Source organism: Arachis duranensis, chromosome 7, assembly GCF_000817695.3.
Source record: "Arachis duranensis cultivar V14167 chromosome 7, aradu.V14167.gnm2.J7QH, whole genome shotgun sequence".
Classification (NCBI taxonomy): Eukaryota; Viridiplantae; Streptophyta; class Magnoliopsida; order Fabales; family Fabaceae; genus Arachis; species Arachis duranensis.
Window position 1 is genome coordinate 35167966 of NC_029778.3, and position 16017 is coordinate 35183982.

A 16017-nucleotide genomic window follows, 5' to 3' on the forward strand; every position below is an offset into this window, starting at 1 on the left:
AATACTAAACAAGTAACATAGGTTTACAGAAAATGAGTAAACTAAGATAATTGGTGCAGAAATCCACTTCTGGGGCCCACTTGGTGTGTGCTGGGGCTAAGACTTAAGCTTCTCACGTGCCTGGGCTGTTTTTGGAGTTGAACGCCAGGTTGTAACCTGTTTCTGGCGTTGAACTCCAACTTGCAACCTGTTTCTGGCGCTGAACGCCAGACTGCAACATGGAACTAGCGTTGAACGCCAGTTTACGTCGTCTATCTTCGCGCAAAGTATGGACTATTATATATTGCTGGAAAGCCCTAGATGTCTACTTTCCAACTCGGTTGAGAGCGCGCCAAGTGGACCCTTTTAGCTCCAAAAAATTCATTTCGAGTGCAGGGAGGTCAGAATCCAACAGCATCAGCAGTCCTTTTTCAGCCTAGATCAGATTGTTGCTTAGCTCCCTCAATTTCAGCCAGAAAATACCTGAAATCACAGAAAAACACACAAACTCATAGTAAAGTCCAGAAATATGAATTTTGCCTAAAACTAATAAAAATATACAAAAAACTAACTAAAACATACTAAAATCTACATGAAATTACCCCCAAAAAGCATATAAAATATCCGCTCATCAGACGTCATCCTCCAACAGGATTTTATGCATGCATCGGGTCGGGCTAATGCCCTTAAGGTCACTTATAGTCCACCCAATGGCTGTCCTATATGTCTTAAGCACTTGAATCAGTGCTTCTTCTTCCTGTGACTCTAAGACAGAGCTTATGATCACAGGATAAGTATCTCCATCTCCCAGAAATGCATATTTCAGGGAGGATGGTAATGGCTTAAGCTCAAGCTTTGGAGGCTTCTCCTTTTCCTTAGGAGTTTCCAAAGGATCCTTTAAATCAGGCTGTGCATCAGTAAGGATGTCATTCAGCCCAACCTTGAGACTCTCAGCCATGTTTACTTCTTCTACTAGGGAATCAATGAGGTCAATACTCATGCATTCCTTTGGGGTATCTGGATGCTGCATGGCTTTTGCAGTATTCAGTACGAACTTTTCCTCTTTTACTCTCAGGGTTACTTTCCCTTTTTCAACATCAATGAGGGTCCGTCTTGTAACTAAAAAGGGCCTCCCTAGAATCAGGGATGCACTCATGTGCCCTTCCATGTCCAACACCACAAAGTCAGTGGAAAAAGCAATGGATCCAACCCTGACAATCATGTCTTCGATTACTCCTGATGGTATCTTAATAGAACCGTAAACAAGTTGAAGGCATATGCGGGTTGGTATGACTTCCCTAGTCAAGCAAAGCTTCTTTATTAATGAAGCAGTTATTAGGTTGATGCTTGCTCTAAGGTCACATAGAGTTGTCCTTGTGCAAGCATTACCTAGAGTGCATGGTATCATAAAGCTTCTAGGATCCTTAAGCTTCTCTAGTAAGCTATTTTGAATTATTGCATTACACTCTTCAGTGAGGAGGACTGTTTTTGTCTCTCTCCATTCCTTCTTATGACTCAAAATATCCTTCATGAACTTAGCATAAGAAGGTATCTCTTGAAGAGCCTCTGCAAAAGGAATCTTGATCTCTAATGTTCGGAGATAATCCACAAAGCGGCCAAACTGTTTATCTTTTTCCTCTTGACAGACTTTCTGAGGAAATGGTGTAACATCCTACCACACAGAATCTTATACTATAGTCATAAGACTGAGGTGACTAGGTATTACGACCTCTAAAAGTAAAAGCATATATAATATAGGTGAAATGAATATATATTCAAGGAGCCTTGAAAGAAAGCTTTAACAATAAATTGCAAAAATAAAAGCGCATCACTCGCATGAACGTAAACCGGGTAAAAATAGGAAAGGATAATACATAATTATAAAGAGTAAAATATCAAGAGTTACAAAATACCAAATCTTTGACTCAACCTGCGAAGCTAAGGCTGGCCGAAGTATAAATACATAGATATACATAACCTAAATATCCCAAAATAGATAAAACAACAACCTGTTTCTTCACATCGACCTCTAAGAGTAATAAAATAAAGTTATACATATAGAGGTGAATCTAACTACAGAATATAAAGCATAAGCGCAAAATACAGAGTCCCAAATATGACACTTCTCTTGCACACAGAACTTCAGACGCTTATCGAGGTATCTCTCGACCTGCATCTAAAAACAATAACATATATATGGTATGAGAACCGGATGTTCTCAGCATGGTAACAGTGCCCACATAAATAAGATATAAGGTCCCAGAAATGCCAGAGGCAATCCTAGAACTCCGACACTTAGATTATAAAAAGTAAAGATTTAAAATGTAAAACCATAACGGGGTGGTCCTCTAAGGTTCTAATCTTACTCAAACCGTACTAAAATCCTCAAATTACAATCCAGTTGCTAGCTCGTAAAATTCTAACTCTACCATTCACCTGCTACCTCCTTCAACCCTTCAGATTCACCAGTGCACAGACAAACAATACAAGTAAAGCCAGACACAATTAGAGTACAAGTAATACAAGTAGCAAGTATAACAATTAGGCATACTAATTCACATAGACACTCCCAATTAATGCACAAACAAGCAAATCCAGCATATGCACATGATGCATGCCTGTCCTACAACTGATGAGTCTCATCTGTCGGTTGCAAAGCCAACCTGACATGTCCTGGTAGCTAACCATCGGACATAATACCAAACACGGAGCAAGTGGGACAATGCCACAACCCTTGCATCTTACCCGCGTATCTGGAGTAGGAAAAAACTTCACTCTGCCTCTTACCCAGGTGGTGTTACAATTTTCAACCCGGAGCAAGTAGTGTCAGAACTTAACCCTTGCATCTTACCCAGAGTTTCGAACTCTTAACCGGAGCAAGTGGATAACACCACTGCATCTTACCCAGCAATCTGGAGCAAGTGGATAACACCACTGTGTCTTACCCAGAGGCATATCACAATCAAATTCCTGTTCAATTTCATTATTATTCCAATTCATTAATAATCATTAATTCATTAATTCATTTTCCATACATTCACATTTTTACCAAACAGAGATTCCGCGTACGCGAGACTGTGCCCGCGTAAATGGGGGTGTGAAAACTGGCATCTCGCATACGCGACCCCTAATTAGTGTACGCGAGTCCTGAAAACAATAGTACTTGCTCGCGTCGCGTACAGCTGCTTGCGTATGTGAGCCTTCAAAATTGGGTCATCCACGTACGTAGGCCTTGCTTCACGTACGTGACTCCCTCTTTTTCTCAAACAGTTGCTAAAGTCATTAAAAATTAGTTTTATATACCTAAATTTTGATGTCCATAACTTTCTCTACAAAATTTCAAATTCCTAAAATTATATATCATTTTAAAGCTCTTAAAAATATCTTTAAGCTGAAATAGATTTCATTCAAATCCAAAATATGAGGCTTAAATTATGAACCGCCGAAGTTGGTTAAAAATCAAGTTTTTCATAAAAGTTCCAAACTTCAAAGCTTTCAAAACTTTCCAATCCAAACTTTCCAAACTCTTACCAAAACTACATCAATTCTCCACCATACACATATCCACTTCTATATCATAGCTACTCTACTGATTCAACTAATTCAACATATGATCCATCCATTATTCTACTGAATCCTAACATCAATTTTCAACCAATCTTCAACAACTCATCATCATAACCAAACTCTCACCACACACACATTAATAATATTTATTCATGGTAATACATTATCATCATCAAACACCAACACAATCATTATTCAACATAATCATAATTCATCAATATGTCACACATTCCTATCAACTTCCTTAATCAACACAATCACCCTCCATAAGTCATCAAACATTTCAATGATTCACATTCATAATCAAACTCATCAATCATCAATCTTGTTATTAGGTTTACTAACTTTTTAACATACATACATGCTTCAACCTATCTTATGGTCATCTAGCCTATGTTTTCACGAGACATTATATATTATTTATGAGAAACCGAAACCATGCCTTGCCCGATTCTTTCCCAAGCTCAAATTTACCACAATTCAAGATTTAAAGACTCCAATTCACACCCAAAGATTCCAGCAATGAAAGGTCCAATAATCAAGCTCTTGACATCATCAATGTACTCTAAATCAACAATATTCAATCTAAATCCACAACATATCACCATAATCAATATTCAAGCTTACTAATTTTCTAATCAACAAAAGGTATAAGGCTTTTACCTTCACCCACTGATCCTTGAGCAATACCCACAAGGAATCAAAGCTAGTAAACCCCTAAAACATGAAAATCATAAAGGAATTGAGTTCCTCAAACCCTATACCCGAATTTTATACACAGAAATGGAGATATGCAAACACGAGTTACTTACAGTTTTTTGAATGAAATTGAAGAGCTTGACGAGCCCAACACGTGGCCGCAAACAGCTCGTCAATCGGAGCTCCGGATCAAAAGTTATGTTAGATTAAATTAAGAACCAAGGGTTTGGAATTATTTGCTTGTTCTTCCCCCTTGCTCCCAAATTTCAGCATGTTTCATTAAGTGGGAGGGGAAGGAATGGCTGAAGCCATTAAATGTGAGTGTGTTGGGTTGGGCCTTGGGCCCAATATGGGCCCAATTCAATTGATTTGGCCCATTGGCCTAATTTTGGGCCAAAATCTTTAAAATTAGTGTCAAAATTCGTAATTTAATTTTTTCTACCTCATTTAACTATGAAATTATATTTTCTAATTTCTTTAATTAATTATTAATTTACTGGCTAATTACTTATTAATTTTGTGGATTTTACAAATGGCATCTTAGCCTTATACTCATCAATCTTGGTTGATGAAGGCCGAGTGCCATGTGTGTTGGAAGGGGGGTTACTAGCTTGCTTAGGAGGGTTGTTATCAGTATGTAACAAGAATAGTGTTGGGCTTTTGACGTGCAAAAAATTACCGATTAAGAATTTATAACAAGAATAGCGTTGCGAGTACATTTCTTAACCGGCAAAAATTCTGTTTATCAATTTAAAAGGGGTTTGTCACAAATTAAAAATAAAATACTTGGAGTAAAATTCCCAAGTCATCTCCCAACGAGTTGCTAAGAGGGTGCTATTTATTGGTCAGGAATTTTTTGAGAAATTTAGAGTTGGGGAAATGGACAAATAAATGATTATAAATTAAAGTAGTGGAAATTAAAGAGAAATTTTATGTAATGAAAATAAAAAGCCTTGACTAGGAGAAGATTAATCGGAAGTTCTATCCTTGTTGGATCTTTCCAAGGTTAATAGCAAGTGGTTATTGTTTATACTTAGTTAACCTTTACCGAATCAAGGAAAGTCAAGTAATTGAGCCAATTCTGATTCACAGGTCCTAATCCTCTCCCTTGGGAAGGATCAGCGTTAGTGACTAAAGAGTCAGCCAACAACTTCCAATTACAAGTTAACTCTTGAGTATTCCAACTCAAGGGTCTCCTATTAATCAACTCTAAAGTCAAGTTGAGAACCTGCTCCATTGACATGGATGCTATTTTCGCATGCATGTAAAGGGAGTAGAAAGAAGACATGGAATGGCTTAGAGAATGGAGAGGAAGCTTGCAAAAATGGAAGGAACACAAGAAACCAAGGAGATGATTAGCGAACACCAATGCGGACGCATGGCTCACGCGACCACGCGAAATAGAGAAAATCACAGCGACGCGTACGCGTGCCTGACGCGTACACATGGATTGGAGTTCGCGCAACGACCCGAGCGCGTGCCTGACGCGCACGCGTGGAGAGGAAAATCGTCAAACGACACGTACACGTGACCAACGCGTACGACGCATACGCGTGACCGACGCACACGCGTGACATGTGCGATCTGGAAAAAATTCAGGAAACGCTGAGGGCGATTTTGGGCTGCGTTTTGACCCAGTTTTTGGCCCAGAAACACAGAATAAAGTCAGGGAACATGCAGAGACTCAAGACATACAGAAAACAACATTCATTATTCACAATTTTAGGATTAGATGTAGTTTCTAGAGAGAGAGGTTCTCTCCTCTCTCTTCGGTTTTAGGATTAGGATTTAGGATTAGGATTTCTTCGTCTTTTCAATTCCAGGTTTAAATATTCCTTTACTTTACTTTATGTTTTCTTCTACTTTTATTTATTAATGACTTATGTTGCCAAATTGGCTTATGAACTTTCCATGTTAGAATTGATTTTCTTATTTAATATAAATTTGAGGTATTTCATATTTATGATCTTAATTTAGCTTTTTACACTCTTAGCTTTGGTTGAGTAATTAGAGATTCTTGAGTTATCAAACTCAACTGATGATTGAAAATTGGAATTCTTTGCTGATTGATTTGAATTCCCCTAACTCTAGTCTTTTCTTAGGAATTGACTAGGACTTGAGGAATCAAATTGATTTATCCACTTAACATACCTTCATAGTTAGAGGTTGACCAAGTGGGAGAAAAAGCCAATTCTCATCACAATTGATAAGGATAACTAGGATAGGACTTCCAATTCTCATACCTTGCCAAGAGCTTTATTAGTTATTAATTTAATTTCTTGCAATTTACTTTTCTTGTTCAACCTATTTAAAAACCCCAAAAAGATACTTTTTCCATAATCAATAATAAAACACACCTTCCTGCAATTCCTTGAGAAGACAACCCGAGGTTCGAATACTTCGGTTTATAAATTTATTGGGTTTTGTTACTAGTGACAACCAAACTTTTGTACGAAAGGATTTTCTGTTGATTTAGAAACTATACTTACAACGTGATTACTTTTATGAAATTCTTTACCGATAGAAATCCGTTCGTTAGTAATTAAAATTAAATTGAGATAATTAAGCAAATACAGATTTTAAGTACAAAAATACTCTTTGCATTAATAAATTCCAAAATTGATGATATCCATATGTAACTCTGAATAAGATAAATGGGAAATAAAAGAGTAAGGGAATGAGAAAACAAACTATAATAGTAGAAACTTCAACGGAGGTAGTAACTCTTCACAATATCCAATCCAAAAGCATAAAACTAGAACTCTAAGAATCTATGAATGTGAAACCCTAGAGAAAGTGGTAAATTCTCTCCAAGATTCCCAAAACTAAAACTAAAACTAAGTGAATGTCAATGTGTGTTGAGTCTCTGTTGTCCTCTGGCTCTAGTCTGTATTTCAGGGCCAAAAACTGGATCCAAACTCGGCCCAAATCGCCCCCATCGAATTCTGCAATTATAGCATATTACTCACGTCGCGCGTACGTGTCAGGTACGCATCCGCATCAATGGTCTTTTGCGTGTGTCACGCGTACGCGTCAGTTACGCGTTCGCGTCTATGGAATGCGCCAAGTTGCACGCACGCATGTTCCATGCGTGCGCGTCAATTCTCGCTGGTCAGCTCCTTGGTTTCTTGTGTTCCTTCTATTTTTGCAATCTTCCTTTCCATCCTTCAAGCCATTCATGCCCTATAAAGCCTGAAAAACACTTAACACACAGATCACGACATCGAATGGTATAAAGGGGAATTAAAGATTGACATTTTAAAGGCTTAGGAAGCAAGTTTTCAATCATAGAACAAAATTGGGAAGGATTTGTAAAACCATGCAGTTTGTACGAATAAGTATGCAAAGAACTGATAAAACCACTCAATTTAGCACAATATAAACCATAAAATAGTGGTTTATCAGCGTTCATTGCCCATATTGCTGCCCTATTCCTGGCGTTCAACACCCTTGTTGGTGTCCTCAATTGGGCATTCAACGCTAGGGATGGATACTCCTTCTTGGCATTGAGCACCAATGACATTCCTCTTTTGGCATTCAATGCCCTCAAAGACATCCTGAACATCAGTCTGGTGTTCCTTTATTAGCTTTTCTTTCTTGTTGTACTGAGGTTGGGTGTTTAAGGATTTTCCACTCCTCAGTTGAATAGCCTGGCATTCCTCTGTTATCTACTTAGATAACTACTGCCTTGTTTGACTTAGCTAGGCTTTTACATTTCTATTAGAAGCCTGAGTTTCTTTGAAAGTCTCTTGTAGTTCCAGTAGTTTCTGGGCAAGGGCGTGCAGTTGCTGAGTAAATGGGCCATCCTGTTCTGGAGGGTTAGGTTCAATAGATATTACCTTAACCTCTCTTTTCATAGAAGTCTCAGCAACTGTCTCAATAAGCTCTTGAGCCTCTTCAATGGTCTTTCTCATGTTTGTGGAACCACCAGCAGAGTGGTCTAAAGATATTCTAGCCATGTCTGAAAGTCCATAGTAGAGATGTCTAACTGTACCCATTCTGAAAATATTTCAGTGGGACATTTTTTTAGCATCCTTCTATACCTCTCCCAGGCATCATAAAGAGATTCATTATCTCCTTGCTTGAAGCCTTGGATGTCCAGTCTCAGTTGGGTCATCTTTCTTGGAGGGAAGTATTGATTTAAAAACTTGTCTACTAATTGTTTCCAAGTTTTCAAGCTAGCTTTGGGTTGGTTATCCAACCACCTCTTTGCTTGGTCCTTTACAGCAAAAGCAAAGAGTAATAGTCTATAGACATCTTGGTCTACTCCCTCATTGTGTACTGTATCAGTAATCTTTAAGAAATCTGCCAGGAACTCAGTAGGTTCTTCCTATGAAAGTCTGGAATACTGGCAGTTTTGCTGCACTATGGTAATGAGTTGAGGGTTCAGTTCAAAGCTACTTACTCTGATGTGAGGTATGCTAATACTTCTTCCATAGAAGTCAGCAGTGGGGTAAGTATAATTAAAATATTTTTGTTTTTATTTTATTTATTAATTAAATTCGAAAATAAAGGTTAATTAATTAAAAGAATCGAAAATTAATTAATGAATTTTTCAAAATAGAAGAGAGAGAAGTAGAAGAGAATTTTCAAAAATAGGAGGGAGAAGAATTAGTTAGGAAGTTTTGAGAAAGAAGAGAGAGAAACAAGTAACTACTCAAGAAAAGATTTGAAAACAAGATAAGATAAAATATTAGAAAAGATTTTATTTTAAAATTTGAATTTTGAAATTTTAAATTTTGAAATTCAAAATTTGAATTTTGAAAAAGTCAACAAGATAAGATAAAGATTTGATTTTTGAAAAAGGTCTATTTTTAAAATTTGAATTTCGAAATTTAAATTTTGAATTTTAAAATTTAAATTTTGAATTTTCAAGTTGAATTTTAAAATTTGAAATAAGATAAGATAAGATTTTTGAATTTTGAATTTTAAATTCTTGAATTTTAAAGAAAGATAAAAAGATAAAATAAGATTTTGAAAAAGGTATGATTTTTGAAAAGATTTGATTTTGAAAATTGAAAACTAAGATAAGATAAGATAAGATAAAAATTTAAAATTAAAATATGAATTTTTAATGTGATTTTAGAAAATTTAATTAAAATAAGGATAGAAAAGATATTTTTTATTTTTGAATTTAATGAAGAAAGACAAAAACAACAAAAAGACAACAAACTTAAAATTTTTAGATATAAAGGGACCTAGTGTGCGAAAATCAAGAAGAAAAACACAAAGAGACACCAAACTTAAAAATTTTAAGATTATAACAAAGAGAAAAACAAGAACACTTTGAAGATCAAGAAGAACACCAAGAACAAAACTCAAAAAATTCAAAGAACATAAGAACATGCAAAAGACACCAAACTTAAAATTTTTGAAAACCAAACACACAATTTTAAAAAAATTTGCAAGAAAAAAACACAAGAAGACACCAAACTTAAAAAATTACACAAGAATCAAACAAAAGACACTATTTTTAAAAACATTTTAGAAAAAAGACTTAAAGAATTTGAAAATTTCAACAAGAACAAAAACAAAATACTCAGACCAAAAGCAAAGATTAAACAAAGAAAAGACAAAAAATTTTGAAAAAGTTTTTTGATTTTTCGAAAAAAAGAAAAATAAAATAAAAGACTCTAACAAAATTAAAGACAATACCTGATTTAAGGAACAAGATAATCCATCAGTTGCCCATACTCAAACAATCCCCAAAAACGACGCCAAAAACTTAGTGCACGAATCCCCACACTTCGTACAACTGTACCAGCAAGTGCACTGGGTCATCCAAGTAATATCTGAGCATGTCAGGGTCGATCCCACGAGGATTGTGGTTTAAAGCAAGCTATGGTTATCTTGTAGATCTTAGTCAGGCGAATAGAAGAGTTGTTGCATTTGTGAGATCTAAACTAGGTTGATATGTTTAATTGCATAAAAGGAAATAAAGAAAAAGGGTAATCAGAACTCAGAAGTCGTGTAAACTTTGATAAGAAGGTGGTTAAGGCTTGGAGATGCTTTGTCCTTCTAGATTAACTCTGGTATTACTGTCTTCTTCATTTGTGAATAATTTCTTCTATGGCAGGCTGTATGTGATCAACGCCATACGGTCGCAGTTGCCAATCTCCTCCAGATGTGAACCCCAGGGTTAGTGCGGATCCATTCTAATTGAGGGTGAAGCTCTTGCAGTCCATTCTCTTTAATGATCCTACTCAGAATGCCACAAGCATGGTCGGATCTTCCGAATCAGAGAATGCTGTGCCTTTGGGTTCTAGCCTCTACCACAGAGACCATAATCTCCCCACACCTCGGCTAAACAGGTGTCTCGAGAAGTCCCCATCAAAGTCGTGGATTATCCGTCTAAGAGATGTATAATCAAACTGGTGGTTCGATGCTTTCCAGTACGTATTCACACGAACCCAAGAAGAACACGGGTGGTTGTCAGGCACACGATGTTAGTATGAAGAACGGAGCTGATTGTCACAGATAATCCCATTCATCAAGTTGAAGAATGAAGATACATCTTAGAGTTGAATCAAACACGGATTGAAGAGAAATAGTAATACTTTTATTAATTCATAGAACTAAGCAAGGCTCCTCCCCTCAACCTAGGAGGTTTAGAAACTCATACTGATAGAAAACATAATGATACACAAAAATATGGCATAAAGGTCTGTATGATTATGTAAAATATCCCTTAAATACTAAACTAATGACTAAGGATTACATAAGAAGGGTAAAACAATCTTTTAGTGCTAAAATCCACTTCTAGGACCCACTTGGTGAGTGTTTGGGCTGAGCTTTGATGAGAACCACGTTCTATGAGGTCTCTAGGGCGTTGAATGCTGGCTAGGGATCTTCTTTGGGCGTTTGGACGCTGGTCTCTTCCTTTAGGCACTGAACGCTGGAATGGGGCAAGAAGCTGGCATTGAACGCCGGTTTTGGGCCTTTTATTCTGAAGTAAAGTATAGACTATTATACATTGCTGGAAAGATCTAGAAGTCAGCTTTCTATATCCGTTGAGAATGCTCTATTATTTCGAGTGCAAGGATGTCAGATCCAGACAGCATCTGTAGTGCTTTCTCTGCCTCTGAATCAGACTTTTGCTCTAACTCCTCAATTTTAGCCAGAAAATAGTTGAAATTGCATAAAAACACACAAAATCAAAGTAGAATCAAAAAATGTGAATTTAACACTAAAACCTATGAAAACCTAATAAAAATTAAATAAAGCATGCTAAAAAGTATGAGAAAATTATTCCAAAAAGCGTATAAAATATCTGCTCATCATCAAGCAAGCGGGTATGAATTTGTTGTCTATGATCCAAGAGATATCTACAATGAGATTTCACAGCAAAGGCATCAAATTCCTGGTGATGCAACACGGGTGTTGAAAAAGTTGGACATATAAGGCTGAAAGATCCACAATTATATTTCAAGGCATGTCATGATTCAAGAGGTTTGTTACGTAATTTGTTCTAGTCCGATGGGATTAGCTAACTAGACTACCAAATCTTTGGGGATGTTATTGCTTTTGATGCCATGTACAAAAAGAATAAGTATAGTTGTCCATTAATCATGTTCAGCGGAGTTAACCACCACAACCAAATAATTGCTTTTGCTACTGCAGTAATTGTGGATGAAGCTGTTGATACATATATTTGGCTTTGCGTCAGCTCATGTTTACAATAAAGGGTAAGACCTCGACGTCAATAATAACTAATGGGACCATGGCGATCAGGAATGCAGTAAGAGATGTATTTTCCGATGCCAGACATAGATTATGCACTTGGCACCTTATTTGTAATGTGACTAGCAATATTGTAAATCCATTGTTTGCATATAAATTTAGGAAAATCATGTTGGGAGACTACAAGATTTCCATGTTTAAGCATAAGTGGGTTTAACTAATTGAAGAATTTGGCGTTGAGGATAAGCCCTGCGTGAAAAGCATGTATGAAGAGAAGCATATGTAGGCTACTGCATATATAAGAGGTAAATTTTTTGCTGGTTTTAGAACTACCTCTAGATGTGAAGGTTTACACTCAATTGTGTCAAGGTATGTGGGCTCGCAGTTTGATTTGACAAGTTTTGAAGAGCATTTCTAAAGGTGTGTTGCACACTTGCGCTTTAAAGAATTTAATGCTGATTATGAATCTACACGTGGGGTGCCCGTGATGCAGACTTGTATAAAGCTGCTAGCAAGATGTGCTAGTAAAATATACACTCATGAGATATTTATATTATTTTGGCCATTTCTTTCTAGAGCTGGATCAATGCGGGTGCTAAACATAGAGAATAACGATGATTACTCAAAGTACATTGTGTGTAAGCATGGGAGGCCTAATTCTTTGTGGACTGTTGAATTTCATCATGAAGGAATTATCTTAATGTGTTCTTGTTTAAGAATGGAGTCATTTTGAATTCCTTGCGAACATAGACATTTGTGAAATTTCTCAATTATTAGTGTTGGATAGATGGACAAAGAAGGTAAAATCAACACTCAATGATACAAGTGGGTTTACAAAGGATGTTGTTGTTATTAGTCATCAAAGTGCCTTGATGGAGTTTTCTAAACAGTTGGCTGTTGTTGCAGCTAAAGTCCTAGAAAGATTTGAAGAGATACATGACATTATTATGGCCGATCCTATTGTCCCAAATGGTGAAAAAATCTATCAAACTGGCGATTAACCGTTGAACCGAATGAACAGACCGGGTTTTTTAAAGGCCCAGTTTTGTTAATTCGAGTTCAGAAATGGCGTTGTTTTGACGGTAGAAAAAAAACCCTAAATCACTAACCCAGTCCCCCAATTCCCAAACCTAACCCGTAACTTGTCTCCCGTCTCAAATCATTTTCTTCCTCTTTTAATCGTCTCCTAGGTTTGCTCACCTCCTACCCAGCGACAGCATTCCCCCTCTCTATCATCATCCCATTCTAGCTCTATTATTTTACTTGCTTAGATACCTACGATTACTACACTGAAGTTGTGCAGTCATTATCTTTACTGAGGAGTGCTAGGGGGCCAGCAACTTTTGTGTATTGTAATCATCAATTGGTCATCAATAGTGTTTTTAATGGTGTGAGATTATATCCAATGATGGGAAATCACTCACTTTTCTTTTGATGGTTAAGTGCTGGCCACAAAACAAAAAAATTGATGGCCCCCTAGACTTTCTCATCTTTAATATTGTTGCAAATGTCCATATGTGTGGAAAGTCTTGTACGCACTACAAATACACTGTTGTGCACCTTTTGATAACAACTGTTTCGAGAACTTGATTCAGTAAAAAAGGTCTTTTTCAATCGGAAGAAGGGACAAAATTACACCTGAAAGTTCATACGCTGGACACAAATACACATAAATTATTTAATGAGTCACGCGTGCACAATAATTATACACTCCAGCGGACACAATCACCATTCCGGCCATTAGCGTGTGGCGTGGTTAGTTTGAGTAGACACGTGCCTCTATTCACTCCTTGCTGGCACGTTCAGGTTGAGTGAGCTGGCCATTTAGTGCAACTCAGAAATTATAATTTATTTTAAAAAAGAAAAAAGAATAAAAAGACATCCTTAACACGCAGCCCAAAGAGAAGCCATTGTTATGTTGTGTCGTGTTGTATCATCTTCTTTCTCTTCCACCCCTTCATTGATTCACACCAAAAGCTTGAAACTTTGATTGATGGAGGTACCTCATTTTCTCTTGCAGAGCTGAATACGCAGTTTCAACCTCTAATTCTCTCACACCATCACCTTCTTTTTCTTCTTCTTCCACCACCACCACCTTAAATAAACATAACAACAAGGAAAAAGAAAAACCCATCAAGATCCAACACTTCCATTACAGTGACCTTGAAGCTGCCACCAATGGCTTCTCAGAACGCAAGCTCCTCAGCAATGGAAGCCATGGTTATGTCTATAAAGCTGTAATGGTTTCTTCTTCTTCCTTTGCATCTGCACCAGAGTTCATCATCAGCAACAATGAGTTTGATAACGAGATTGATATCTTGTCCAAAATCCAGGGCAATAACAGCAAGCTTCCGAATTGGGGAAGAAGGTTCATTTGGCATTGCAAACTGCTAAGGAAATTGATACCCATCATTCATCAACACCACCTGTGATCCACAAAGATATTAAATCAGCAAATGTTATAATTGATAGAAACTTCAATGCAAAGTTATAACATATTAAAGTTTCTATCAAATGCCATCATTCTTAATACACTTTATTTGACCCTTAATCATATTAACTGTCTTCTGTAACTGTTGCACATCTTCTTCCAATTTGGTGGCACACTCTGTAAGCTCATTCATCTTTTGGTATGATTGTTTCAATGGCCTTTCTTCAGATACAACCTCTATTCCCACATTTCTTGTTTTTCCTTCTACTTCATCCAGCTAAACAAAATACTCACAACGATCTGTCTAGATTCTACTCTATTCCAGACTTGAGTACCACATCTTCAATTTCGTGCAAACACTTGCCATTGTTGTACTCAAACTTCTTCTTCTTCAATAACAAAGATCCGCCACCAACAACGCTGCCACAATTTAGGTATAAAAAGCTCGATTTTTTCTGAAGTGAGCCCATATTCTTAGTTATTGGTTAAGGTATTAGGGTTTCAACACATAGCATCTTCTTTTTGAAGATAAAAGAGAACGAAGGGTTTATTTTAATTAATCATTAAAATAAATTATAATTTCTGAGTTGGCACTAAATGGCCATCTCACTCAATCTGAACGTGCCAGCAAGGAGTGAATAGAGGCACGTGTCCACTCAAACTAACCACGCCACACGCTGATGACCGGAATGGTGATTGTGTCCGCCGAAGTGTATATTTACTATGCACGCGCGACTCATTAAATGATTTATGTGTATTTATGTCCAGCGTATGAACTTTCAGGTGTAATTTTGTCCCTTCTTCCTTTTTAATCGAATCAAATTCTGTTTAGTAAAAGATCTATAGATTTATTTATTTTTGAGTATCAGACTTTGCAGCTACTATGATAAAAATGGGAGATATTTCCCCTTGACTGGTGATGAGCGGATAATTTGTACGCTTTTTGGCATTGTTTTTAGTATGTTTTTGATATGATATAGTTAGTTTTTAGTATATTTTTATTAGTTTTTAGTTAAAATTCACTTTTCTGGACTTTACTATGAGTTTGTGTGTTTTTCTGTGATTTCAGGTATTTTCTGGCTGAAATTGAGGGACTTGAGCAAAAATCTGATTCAGAGACTAAAAAGGACTGCAGATGCTGTTGGATTCTGACCTCCCTGCACTCGAAGTGGATTTTCTGGAGCTACAGAAGCCCAATTGGCGCGCTCTCAACGGCGTTGGAAAGTAGACATCCTGGGCTTTCCAGCAATATATGATAGTTCATACTTTGCTCAAGATTTGATGGCCCAAACCGGCGTTCAAAGTCACCCTCAGGAATCCCAGCGTTAAACGCTGGAACTGGCACCCAAATGGGAGTTAAACGCCCAAACTGGCATAAAAGCTGGCGTTTAACTCCAAGAAGAGTCTCTGCACGAAAAATGCCTCATTGCTCAGCCCAAGCACACACCAAGTGGGCCCGGAAGTGGATTTTTATGTCATTTACTCATTTCTGTAAACCTTAGGCTACTAGTTTTTCTATAAGTAGGACCTTTTACTATTGTATTAGAGAGTCTTTCGATCTCTGAATCTTTTGATCATGGTTTTATGATTGAACCCTCTTTGGGAGGCTGGCCTCACGGCCATGCCTAGACCTTATGCTTATGTATTTTCAACGGTGGAGC